Genomic DNA, 14,137 nt, shown 5'->3' with positions numbered 1-14,137 from the left:
AAAGCATTTCACATCCTTGTTTGATGTGCAATCCAAAGGCTTAGTCTAAATCAGTTAACATCTCCACCTCAACACCTTACTCCAGCAGTGACTTTGCATAGCTGTTTTTAAGCTATTCTTATATTCAGTTTTTTAAATTTTGGAAACACTAAATTCCATTTGGGTGGAGTTAAATTTGGGTACCAGACACCCTTTAAGAAATCTCAGTATTTTAGATTGGCATGGAACAAATAGCTAACTTTGTGTAATAAATTCCATTAAAGGTCAGTAAACCAGCTCTTATGTATACACATATGCTGAAAAGGGGGGGCACCAAATAGGATGTAACTTTGGTACCCTAAACCCTTATATTCATAGATACTAAGGTCAGAAGGGACCATTATGATCATCCAGTCTGACCTCCTGCACAACGCAGGCCACAGAATCTCACCCACCCACTCCTGCGAAAAACCTCACCTACGTCTGAGCTATTGAAGTCCTCAAACCGTGGTTTAAAGACTTCAAGGAGCAGAGAATCCTCCAGCAAGTGACCCGTGCCCCATGCTACAGAGGAAGGCGAAAAACCTCCAGGGCCTCTTCCAATCTGCCCTGGAGGAAAATTCCTTCCCGACCCCAAATATGGCGATCAGCTAAACCCTGAGCATATGGGCAAGATTCACCAGCCAAATGCTACAGAAAATTCTTTCCTGGGTAACTCAGATCCCACCCCATCTAACATCCCACCACAGGCCATTAGGCCTATTTACCATGAATATTTAAAGATCAATTAATTACCAAAATCATGTTATCCCATCATACCATCTCCTCCATAAACAGGTCACCTGCAGAATGAATAGTAAACAGCTCACTCCAGCCCAGAGTCTGGGAATGAACAGTATGAGCCACGCGTGTCAGCACATAGACCCAATCCTCTGTACAGCTGCACCTGCAGGGATTGCAGGTGCTCCTGACATGAGTAATCTGTGTAGGTGGTGTATGGGCAACCCCAGGTCAATCAGCATATTCTCATGTTTTTGAGACCACTGATCACACTCAAGCAAACTTTAAAACATACTGTATATTTTTTCTTGAGCATCTCCATGGGTGGTAAGTATAAGAGGCCAGGGGAGGCTAAGCCTCCCCTCGCACAGCTGCCCACAGCCAACCCGCTGCCAGACGCCTGGGCCATGGTGGCCCTGCCTGCGCTCTGCCTCTTCCCTTCCCCGCCCTACCCCTTTCCTGAGGACCCCATTGCCTACCGCTGCCTGGTGAGTGAATGCCTCCTCTCCTCACTCCGCCCCCCGCATCCTGAGGTCCCTGCTGCTCGCCGTGTCCCTCCTCTCCCCGTGCCCCCTCCCCACGAGACCTCCCTCCACCCAAACTTGCTGCTCACCTCCTCACCCGCACCCCCGCGGACAGGGCATGGCGAGCGGCAAGGAGGGACACAGTGAGTGGTGGGCGGGGGGATGTCTTGCGGGGAGCGGGATGGAGGAGAGGAGAGACACGGTGAGCAGGGAGCAGACTCACAGGGGAGGAGGGGTGGAAGAAAGAAGGGATGTGGCGGGTGGCGAAGGTTGCGGGGGAGGGAGCGGGGCCTGGGGAGGAGCATGGGTGGAGCGTGGGTAGGGCTGCAGGCAGAAGAAGCAGGACAAGGAGTGAGCCTCCCGCAGGGGACGCTTCACCCGCCGCCCATGAGCCTCTCCTAACTCTTATGAAACTTTTCCATATTTCTTTTTCATCACAGCTGACTCAAGATACTGCTGGGTGCATAGAAACTACTTCATTTACAGCCATCTCATTCTTCCTGTCTTGTTTATATAGTGGCATCTTAATCCAGTGTGATCACTTCCCAAACAGTGAATTATGTTATCTCTGGCAATGAATTATGTCCTCAGGGAGGAACACCCCTCCAATTGCTTCTATTTATACATGCATACTTTGATAGTGAACAGCAGTGAGGAGGAAATAGTTCCTGACAAGGTACTGTAAAACAAATTAACTACATTTAATATTACATAGGTCAAGCTAAACCATAGGTGGTCTGCGCAAGTGAGAGAGAGGACACACAAGGCCCCTCCCACCAGAGCCCTCACACAGGAAACACCCATATGGAAAGTTTTGCCCTGACTTCAGTGGGAGCAGCATTGGGCCCATAGTACTTGAAAACTTCAGATTAGCTGGGAGTTGCTACCTGGATTTAAAAGTGGCTGAAGGACCATAAATAAATAGTTAATGGTTAGCACCAAAGCATTGAGTTGTAATGGGGCGGCGGGGTGTGTGTGTGTGTGTGTACGTGTACCACAGCGATTGCTGCTGGAACAATCCATGTAACATTTTCATTAGCCATCTAGGGATGATAGCATGTCAGTAAGACTTGCAGAGGACTCTAGAAGTAGGAAAATAAGTACGTGTTGAATTCATGGTACCTGTCTGCCAGGGAAGTTCAATGTCAGTAGATGTTATTGGTTTTTCAACCTTTCCAATGCCAGAAGTGTGTGAATAGACCAGACCTGCAAAATTCTACTTGCCGTGGATATTTTTTGTTTGATGAACAAATAAAATATCATCAGTTTTATCATTATCATCAAGGTAAGGGTCAAGCAAGTAGATGTTATGCCCTGGTCACCTATATTTTAATGACAATTTGGAAGACTGGAATATGTTTGTCCATCCAACAACGACTTCATTTCTGGGGGAGTTGCATATCATTTACTCCACCACTGTGGAGGGATCTACCTTCAGAACTGCACCTGGATCCCTATCTGACTGCTTCCAGAAGCTGGACAGTAATATGGAAGGGTGGGAGGGGGTGTTCAGACGCAGCTGGGGGGCTTCACTTAACTTATTATAGAGACAGGAGCTAATAATGACTTTCTAATCTGGATCGGAACCTTCCCAAAATTGAAGGGTGTTCACATGGGAAGTTTGTATTAAAACCTATCTCCAATCTTTTGTACATGATGTAACCTTCATTCATTCCAGTATGGCCTGGGACAGAGACTTGGAAATAGGGAACAACACTATGACCACAAGACAAACTGGGAACCGAGGCTCCCTGTACAATGAATGTGAAGAGATAGGTGCCTTAGAATGCTATCCACAGAAGCCAGCATGCCAGGTAGCTCCTGCTTAGGCTAGCCAAGGGGAGATAGATGCTGATGTGCTAATTCTCCCACCCTGCCCTTTCTCAGAGATAGGCCAGGCTTTAGAGAAGCACTTTACTCTGCTAGCAATTCACAACATTCTTCAGTGCTCTGTAGTTGCTTCCGAGCCCTCTGTTCTCTCCTTTCTCCCCCTGTGCTAGGAGGGCTTGAAGCTGGGTCTCCCACATCCTGGGCAAGTGCGCTAACCACTGGGCTAAGAGGTAGGCACTACTACCACCAGCTGGCATTTGAAAGTAGCCCAACCTGGTAAGCATGCTCAGCAGGCCCCTTGAGAGAGTTAGGCAGCAGAAGACTTATCGTCCCTTGGTTCACGCATCACCCTGGGGCTTAGGCAGGGACAGGCACCCAGATGCCTAGAGTCAGGCAGCAGCACACATGCCCTAGGTTCTAAAACTTAGGCTCCTGAGAAACTTTTACTTTGAAGAAGTGTAGTGAGGCGGTGTGGCTCCCCGCCGCCTTGGAGGGACACCAGAGTGGGCGGAGCCTCCAGACACCAGAGTGGGCGGAGCCAGGAAGCTCTGAGCCCACCCCTCAGAGGGACAGGCGGTGACCCAGAAGTAGAAAGGCAGGCCCTCAGAGCTCACTAGAGGACCAGCTGCCGGGGGGGGGGGCCAGATGTAGTCAGCCTAGCCCACGACTGGGAAAACCCTGCAGCCCCAGGTCCATGCCAAGACTGGCCGGACCTGCCCTGCGCCAGCTATCCGGGGGAGTTACCAGGCCTGCCGCTTGTCCGCTGCCCCAAGGAGCACATGGTGCTGGGCCCCCTGGGGAACACCGCCGTGACCCAGGTCCCAGAAGGAGGGGAGGTAGGAGGCAGCCCGGGGGCAGCCGACCCTAGTCTGGCTATAACTCTGCCAGAACCCATGTCAGTGTGTTGCGGTCAGGATCCACACTGACCCAGCAGTGGTTGTTTGCTGCTGCGAGGGCCCCGGGCTGGGACGCAGTGAAGTGGGTGGGCCTGCTTTGTCCCTGCCACCCAGCTTGTGGGTGGCAGTCTCCCCCTCTTCCAGGTCCTTGTAGGTCTGGGCTAATTCACACATGCTGTGTTGCTCAGCCCCTGCCCGAGGGCCTGAGCTACTGACTATTTGGGGCCCCTCCGTGACTCAGGGCCCGGGCCTATGGTGCTCGTTCCAGTTACCGCAAGGGCTGCCAAGGGAGACTCCGGTGGCCAAACAAATTCCCCAAAGTCAACTGGCTGTAGCGAACCGGTGTGGCTCCGTGCTGCCCCAGAGAGGGTCGAGCCCCGGCCTAGCCCCTTTACAAGAAGAAAAAAAAAACACATAGGCACTGACTGATTGGCACCTACAGTGTTTGGCAGGAGTTCAGTGGCTCAAAGTGGGGAATTTAGGCACCTAAATCTAGGTTTAGGTGCTTAAGTAGCTTCATGGACTCCACCCTATGTGCCCAGACCAGTACCAGATGTAGTAAGAAGAGAGAGCAAATCCCTTGCTAGGGACTGGAATTGACTATCTTCATGCTGAAATGGATGCAAGCCACTAAATCAGCAGGGCGCCGCCTGGAAAAGTTTTGTTCCTAGAAGTTAGAAATATAGGCAGGGAATAAAATGAGAGGGAAATGCAAGCTAGTGCACCAGGGATATAGTCCAAAACGTGAGACATTCAGTGTCATGGACCAACTATGACTTCAGTAAGGAGACTGAAGGACAACAAACAAAAAGGGGAGGGGGAACCAGTACAATTTGTGGTGTATCCACAAAGGCAGGGGGCTGAACTCAATTAGTTCACCAGAATCACAAGACCTCAAATACTCACACACTTCCTAGCAAGCAATTACATGATACACACTCTACTTTAGACATTGTAGGAACTTTTCCAGAAATCTTACCTCAAGTTGTATTCACCTTCCATGATTGGGATTGAGTCTCTAAAAGCCAGAATGGCTGTTTGCTGCCTCTTTTGGGATGCAGTTGGAAAGCCCAGGTGTGCACCCTGATAGGGGTGGAACTGTATGTTTAAAAAAAAAAGGGGGGGGGAGAGAGAGAGACTCTGCTGAGGGAAGTTTGCAAACGAAGGAACAGAAAGTTCTGTAGTCACAGAGTGTGCTCAGAGATGATTTCAGCAGTATACCAAGTTCTTAGGAAGCATATATTGTGGAATATGTCGTCTGCTTGTATTTTTTTCTTCAGAATCTAGTCACACACTTACTAAACCTGTTAAAGGTTTGGATTGTGCTTTTGTGAGAGCCTCCTTTTCCCTATCGGGGATGTTAGTGTTCTGTTTAAACTCTGTGTTGAACAAAAAGATCTTGGAGTGAGAAGCTACAAGAACCATCCCCGGTGCCATGGAAGCTGGACACAACATGAAGAAAGTATTTAAAAACAATCAAATCCCCCAGTACTAATGTTGCAAAATTACATAGAAAAGCATGCAAAATTCCATCAACAGCACAAGAGAAACATAGGTAAAAACATCTTATTCTGTGCCTTGGAAAAGAAACTTATTTTCTTCTCCCATGCGTAAGAACAGTAATCTTATGTGGCCTTCTCCCATACACGACTGGGTTTTCCAAAACCCCTTCTTCACAGTCAGGCACCTTATGTCTCATATAAGATGAGATCATAAATGTGTGGTATTTTACAGCATTATAAAGGCCTCAACCTTCCCATAAAGTAATACACTTTTTAAAACCTTTTCTCCTTTCCTTTTCCCTTCCTTCCCTCCAGTTTTTCTCTCCTTCTTCTGTATACCTTGGTGCCCCTTGTGCTCTGACTCTGTCATTGTTGGCATTGCCTGAGTCTAATTTTTCAGTGTTTAATGATTTTTTTTTTAATATTGTGCTTTTTCTCTCCGACCATGCTCCATTCATCTCCTTCCTCCAGGAGATTTTTTTTTCCTCTTTCAATCCCGCTTTCTATCTAGCTCTCTATTTTTCTGTCATTTTCTCTCTCCTATTGGATGTTACTTTGCTCTGATTGTAATCTCCCTTCCCTTTTTCAAAGCTGACTCTGCTCTATAAGAACTCTTTCTTCCCTGTTCCCCCAGGTTAATTTTCTTCTCTCTGTCTCACTCTCTCTTCTCCATATCCACTTTCAATGTCTTCCTCCTCCCCTTTCTTTTTCTTTTCCCTTTCCCTATGTCCTTTTTCAGTTTCTCCCTTTCCTTCCCATGTCCCAGTTCAACTGCTCCTTGTTTTCTCCTCCCCATGTCCTATTTCTCCCTGTTCTCTTCTCCCCATGGGTCTGACCCAATTCCCAGCGAAGTCAACACTGAACCATTAACCTGAATGGAAGTTGGATGTCTTTCAACCTCCCACCACTTTACCCTTGTCATAAATATAAAGGGAATGGTAAACACCTTTAAAATCCCTCCTGGCCAGAGGAAAAACCCTTTCACCTGTAAAGGGTTAAGAAGCTAGGATAACCTCGCTGGCACCTGACCAAAATGACTAATGAGGAGACAAGATACTTTCAAAGCTGGAGGGGGGGAGAAACAAAGGTTCTCTCTGTCTGTCTGTTGTTTTTGCCAGGAACAGAAAAGGAATGGAGTCTTAGAACTTAGTAAGTAATCTAGCTAGATATGCATTAGATTCTGTTTTGTTTAAATGGCTGAGAAAATGAGCTGTGCTGGAGGGAATGTATATTCCTGTTTTTGTGTCTTTTTGTAACTTAAGGTTTTGCCTAGAGGGGTTCTCTATGTTTTGAATCTGATTACCCTGTAAGGTATTTACCATCCTGATTTTACAGAGGTGATTCTTTTACTTCAATTAAAATTCTTCTTTTAAGAACCTGATTGCTTTTTCATTGTTCTTAAGATCCAAGGGTTTGGGTCTGTGTTCACCTATGCAAATTGGTGAGGATTTTTATCAAGCCTTCCCCAGGAAAGGGGGTGTAGGGTTTGGGGAGGATTTTGGGGGGAAAGATGTTTCCAAGTGGGCTCTTTCCCTGTTATATATTTGTTAGACGCTTGGTGGTGGCAGCAATAAAGTCCAAGGGCAAAAGGTAAAATAGTCTGTACCTTGGGGAAGTTTTAACCTAAGCTGGTAAAAATAAGCTTAGGGGGGTTTTCATGCAGGTCCCCACATCTGTACCCTAGAGTTCAGAGTGGGGAAGGAACCTTGACAACCCTCTATTCTCTTTCAACCCCTCTCACTTTCCCTCTATAGCCTCACCAAATCCTGTTCAAGTTTCTCTGATTCTCTCTCCCGCTCATACCCTTTTTCAAATTGTCTCCTCCCTAGGTCCTGCTTTCACTTTTTCTTTCTCACTCCTCTCCCTGCTCCATTTCAATCTCCCCCATTTCTCTCTCATCCCAGGCCTTTTCATGTATCTACCTCGAGCCAAACAGTCTGCCTCATCTATATTTTAGCTGGTTATCCTAGCAATCTAGTCTTTTATTCCACACCCACCACTGTTGTATCTAGGCACCTTACAAGTTTTAACTGAAATAAAAGATTAGTGTGTGTGTGTGTCTCTCTCTCTCTCACTCTCCCAGAAATATGTGCTTTGTTTTGATTGTAGTGTCCTTCCCTTCCCTTCCCCAGTAATTATTGTAGGAATGAAAAGCCAAGAACGTGAGTTTCAAAAAGCAGTGAGGTCAATGCTCATTCTTTTTTGCAGGAGTGAATCCCATAATCTCTCTCACGTGGGAGAGGACATGATTTGTCTGTGTTAAAGTCAACGTGAAGATTACAATTGATCTCATTGGGAGCTGGATCAGACCCTTCGGAGGAGAGAGAGATTGAAAGAGGGCATAAGAAGAGAGAGACAGATGTGGGGAAAGGTTCATAAGTGGGCATGGGGAGAATACAGAGAAAAGAGAAAGATTAAAAGAAGACCACACTCCCTGAGAGATTCTCTCTCTCTCTCTCTCCCCCCCCCCCCCCCCAAAATCATGTCCTCCCAGGAAAGCTACATTTCTCCAGAATAATGGACCAGCTACCAGAAGGTTGTGGGTAGAAACTGACCCAGGGAATAGGAAGAAGGAAGATTCGCCATTTGTGGTCTCATCTTCGTCCTCCCCCAGCTCTCATCTGCTGCTTCTCCCAAACACCTGCACTAGGCAGGAAAACAGGAGGTGCAAACCTGAGGATTCTGCCTCATCTAGCCCAAACCCTGGAAGATGCCTCCATTCACAGGCTCCAAAAGGAGCCATTAGTCCAGGGAGGGGCCTGGTGGATGAATCCTCCCCAAACCTTCCACAAAGACAGGAGAAGGGGATAGGAAGGATCATGTTCTGAGGGTCTCCCCTGATCTTTCCACAGGACTTAGAGGGAGGAGGCAATAGAAATCAGTGAGGTGAGGGCAGTTGGTGTAGTGCCATGGACTTCTCCCAACCCTTCCACAGAGCTAGAAGATGAGGAGAGGAGCAGTCTTGTCCCTGGGGTTGAGGTCCTCTTCCAAACCTTTCCATAGGGCTGGGAGATGAGAAGTACTTGAAGTGGGGCCTGGGTGGGGGAAGCAGTGAGAACCTGGCCAGGGCAGGGTGGGAGGCAGCTGAGCTTTCCACAGGGTTAGGAGGCACTTCACTTCCTTTGGGGGAGGAAACAGTGCTCAGGAGTACTTGTTGCACCACCAAAGGCTATGTACAAAACCCTTGTGTTCAGGCAAGACTTTGCAAATTAAATCTTTCAATCTTTTCATTTTGCCAAAATTAAAATCAATAATGCCCCTTTAATAAATAACATGGAGTAGTAAGTTAAAACTCCCTGAGTCTTGTTGTATTTAGTCACCATGTTTTTTCAACCCATCAGCAGTAAATCTGTACTTGCCATGATGCTCCGCTCCTATAATCAGAATTAGAGTTCCTGTAGGTTTCATTTTCTCTTCCTTTCCCTCTGCTAGGAAAACATGGGGGGGAAAAAGTGGTAAAACTACTTTAATACCACCCACCATTTCCCCTCTCCTGAACATAACTCTCAACTCCTTCTTTGGCTGCTTAGTGACTCTCCCTTGGTGTTAAGACTTTGCAGCACATACAGTGTGACAGCAATTCAATGGCCTAGTCTCAGACCCTTAGAATACCAATATCAGGGGAAATGTCCTGTTCAGGGGCCAGAGACGACCTGTATCTGCTGATAGCAGAGTGAGGGCTTCGGCAGTGTTACAAGTAGCGGGGGAGGGGAGATGATCCCCAATATTCCACCACACATTGCTTCTGTCAGGGGCCTGTACTGTTACTTCTCTGTCCACTGCCAGCAGCTCTATGGGGCTGATGTAACCTCCATATGTCATGTACTGGGGGTGAGGAGGAAAAGAAACCACAAAGGATTTGGGGGGTGGATGTCTGGTGAGCTAAATTGTATTATGGTAGTTTCTTGGCCCACTGAACATTTGGTGGAGGAGTAGGCATAGAGCCCACTGCAACTCCCTCCATGATCTGACCATTCTCAGGCATTATGTGTGGTCCCCAGTGGCCTGATCATTCTCAGGACTGGTCAGACTTGTATAAACCCTCATAGGTATATTATCTCCTTATTCCCATAGAAGGGGGGGCCTTAGGATATGGCCTTAAACCAATTCTTGTAACAACATTGCAAAGATAGAAAATACACGTGTGCATAGATGCCAAATTATGATTGCTGTGGAAACCACAGCGTTGAATTTTTTGACTTGTGTGTGATTAAAATGTCAGCCTGTAATATTAACATAGTGGGGTATTGCACTGAATATGTTATAATTTTAAAGAAACATCTGCAGGGAGGAAAAGACAATAACACTGTGTCCTTTCAAATTAAATATAACCCAATGATAATAGCTTGAATCGTGTGTAAAAATTGCGAGACTTCAAAAGCAGTGATTTACAGGTTGGATAGAAAGCTAATCATGTTAACATGCAAAAGAAGAGAAAGGATTAGAGTGTAAATGAAGCAAGAGGAGAAATACTATCATCTGGGAGAAGGAAGAACAGACATGCAAAATGAGCATATTATTGGTATAAAACAATAAAGATCATCATGCTATATTGAACTATAGTTTGAGTACTTAATTCCACTGTATATGTGAACATATAGTCTCATCTCCGAAACAGAATCAGTAGCCTAACGAACTAGAAGGTTGCAAAGCAGATCAAGTTCTTTTTGCCACTAATTAAATCAAATGTAACATTTTTGCAAAATTCTTGTATTTCAGAGTACCTAAGACAAGCATGTCTGATGGTGAGGTGGCAAGGTACTATGCTGTCATATACATTTGAGGAAACCTCAAGACTCTCACTTCAGAGAATAGTGAAGAACTGCTGTAGCTCAGACATGATTAACTTTGGTCCAATGAGGGATGAGAGCCATCTTTCTCTAAGAACACCATCTATTTGATAATCCATTGAGTGACAAGGAGGGCAGCTAAAAATAGTGCATGCCCCATGTGCTGAAGGACACTGTATGCTAATAGTGCAGTGAACTGAAGGGACCCCAAAATAAGTGATAGCCCCTGCACATAGTCTTGGAAGACACCCTCTCCCTTCCAAAAGAACATATAGATTCTGTTGGTGGAAACACAAGGGGGTTTACAGACTTGTGTGTCCTAATCACTTACAAATAATGGGAAAGACTTCAAAAGTGCATCTTTATTTCTTTTGCAAGGAAAACTAAAAGTGGACTGAAGTCATGAAAAATGCGGAGTTGGGGCATTCCTCTCAGTGTATTACATCTGCATTAACTTTGCTCTGCCTTCTTTGGCATTGTTGCTCATGACCACCTATCTTTATTACCTTAAGGCCTGGGCAAAGGTAGTCAGTCCGCTCTTGCTCCTTATAACGCCACCCAAAAGAGGGTTGTAAAGGAAAGTGGAGATAAGGCCTTATGTGCATGAATAGAAGACAAGTAAAATGAAAAGCTCTGTGTAAGCTCAGAGGCTTGTCTCTCTCACCAGCAGAAATTGGTCCAATAAAAGATATTACCGCATCACCATGTCTCTATAAAACAAAAGACATATTGCATTGCTGGGATAGGTCTCTTATTGCATTTATTCTTACTCTTTAAACACAGCTACACCAAATTCTGCCCTGATCAGACTACCCCATTCAATCTCACTGAAGTCAAAGGAATTGCACAAGATATATGTTAACACAGAATTTCACACATAGGCACTACATTATCCAACATCAAAGGTAATCAAAGTGGTCTACCTACAGAACAGGGTGCTGGCAGTCCCTGGACAGCTGGTTGGACATATGGTGCTGGTTTCTCTTCCTTGTTTCCAGCTGCTAAATTGTATTAAAAGAAGCTGAAAATAAATAATTCCTTCATACTACTTTTGTATATTAACAATTGTTATGTGAATACAAAGGAGAGGGGAGTATCCAGAAGACACCGGGGAGAATTTTCAAAAGCACCTAAGTGACTTAGGGGCCTAAGTCCCATTTTCAAAAATTACTTAGGCCCAGATACTCAAGGGTATTTAGATACCTAACTCCCATTGATTTCAATGGGACTTGTGCTCCTAGGAGCAGGTAACTTTTGAAAAATGGGACTTAGCTTCCTAAGTCCCTTAGGCATTTAAAAAACTTTTATTCTGAGTTCCTAACTCAGTTTTGAAACTGAGACGTAGGCACCTATGTCTCTTAGGGACTTCTGAAATTTTTAGCCCCTCTACTAAGGTGTGGTCCACATTATGGAAACATTTGAGAGAGCCTTTTATACATTATTAAATATTGTACTAATGATGCTAGTGAGAGCTGAAAAGACTACACATTCTTCTTTGTTAAAACCTGATTTCTTACTGTTTTCAAATTCACATTTGTTTTCAGTATTCTGCACTCAAATGCAATTTACTAGCTTTTTGTAAATGCATGCAGAGCATTCTAACAACCACCTTGTTCCTCCTCCTCCCCATACATGCTCACTGCTGGTATATTTTCCTTTCAGTGTGTGTGTGTGTGTGTGCGTGGGTGGGAGGGGAGCTGTTTGAGAGAGAGAGAGCGAAATACTCCCCTTAATGCTAACGGCAATTAGATGGCACATCAAAAGAAGAATATAATGTACTTTAGCAACATACACTAGCTTCCTGCATTGATGGCTCTGCTTTCAGCAGGGCTAATTATACACTCTGACATTTTTCAAAGTATTGATTGGTGATCAGCTATCATCTTTAAATTAAAAATCAGCCCACCCGTATAAAAATAGTAAGTTAATAAAAGTAGTAGTATTCAAACAAGGAAGCACCATGGAATCACATCACATAACATTATTATCCATTCAATTCAAAACTCAAAGATGGCCAGATAATGAAATCAGGTCCGGAGCTGGTCTGGAGTTTTGGGGGAGGAAGGGTGGTGTGAATGGGTTTGAAGAGAAAGGGGAGTGAACTGGGAAGGAAACAGTCCAGGGGAAAAATGGCCTCATGGGGGTGCAGAGGGAGAACATTAAGGAAAATCATGGCAGCGCAAGTGGGAAGGCAGCTGTTGAGGCAGATGGTATAAGCCACCTTGTATGTGATCCTATGATCATTACTCAGGCAAAACTCTCATTGAAGTTTAATCTAAATAAAGACAGTATTAGTCTCACCCTGTGTAGATTGTATATAGCTGTAGGACCTAGTGGTGAGTAAGTGCCTTTGTTGGCCTTTTTTAGCTAGAGCATTCTAAACATCCACTTTTGTTACTAACATGTGAAAAGCCCAGAATGATATTGTACCTGCCAACATCCTCCAACAAAAAAGCAGTAGATTGTCCATTTTCTTAATTGTTCATATATTTGCATAAATTCAGGCAGAACCCATTATAAGCATGTGCATTCCCATTTTAAAGTTATACAATAATAAGGTGCCAGTGTGGGGAGATAACTACATGCATTTGGGGGGTATCTAGATTGCTTATCCTAGGTGCCATACATGCGAGTTGAGGAAATAAATACATTTCCAATAATATTTCTATTCCCCTTTTCATGAAGACAAGCCTTCAGAGGCCAATTTCAAACTTGACTAGGATGAAATAGGAAATCTGAGAAACATGGATATTAAAAATAGAAAAAAGAAAATGTTTTCTTAGAATAAATGCCTTGTTAGAGTCTCTTGGGAATCTGGATTTGGATAATCTACATTATGAGAAAAGCAAGGGGAACAGAAGATTACTCTTAAATATTTTAGAGCCAGAGCTATAGTTCTGCACATGCAAAAACCACTCTCAGCTTTCAGATAATAGCTCCCCTTCTTCCCCACTGAGCCAAGAACCAACAAAAGCAGTAGACTGGTCAGGTTTCCCCCTAGATCAGAAAGAAGGGCTAAAAGGTAGTATTTTATCTAAGGTACCTAATCTTTGTTTTTACACAGTCCCCACCAGTGCAGTGCCCAGAAAAGCAGCAGATTTGGCAGGTCTTATCATTCTCCAGACACTTAGCTAAAACAGCAATCAGCGGCATGCCAACAACTCGGGCCAAGAGTGTTTCGTCCATATCTGAGTAATGTGGGGATCTTTCATGCATGGATCTCAACCCCTTCTGCGTGGGGGACGAAAGGGAGAGGAGGTCGTGCACTGTCATATCACCTTCTCTCTTCATTTCTTGGACCCCAGTTAAGATTCTTTTCAGGACTGGGATTAGGGTGGGAGGAACTGGGCAGGCCTGGCCAGCAATGGGCAGACTATGACTGGGTGGGGACAGGCCCTAACTTGTATTACCTTTTCTGCCGGACCCTTTCACTTTAAGGAGCATCCTTAAACAGCAGTGCCGGGGGAGGAGTTAGGGCCTCTGCATAGACAGCCCCAGCCTCCTGTGAGTCCTGGGGCAGAACTCAGCATTGCAGGGCAAAGGCTGGGGGAAGGGTTAAATTCCTCCCTATCCACCCCTCCCCCCACAGAATGATGTGGAAGAAATTCAAGGAGGAAATCTTCACACAGCATTCCTCCTCACAGACTCCCTCCCCTGCAGCAGCAGGTAGGTCAGCAAGAGGGGTGGACCTGATGACATGCAAAACTGTGGATTACTGTGAATTATTACATTAGATACATTGCCCGTTTTCTCAACCTAAATACAGTTTACAAGTGGGAAACTTTTAATAAACAGGCTGGTCTGCTCAAATTGTCATAGGTACCAGTTCTAGGACC

This window comes from Natator depressus, chromosome 1 (genome assembly GCF_965152275.1).
Source record: "Natator depressus isolate rNatDep1 chromosome 1, rNatDep2.hap1, whole genome shotgun sequence".
NCBI lineage: Eukaryota > Metazoa > Chordata > Testudines > Cheloniidae > Natator > Natator depressus.
This window is presented reverse-complemented; position numbering follows the sequence as displayed.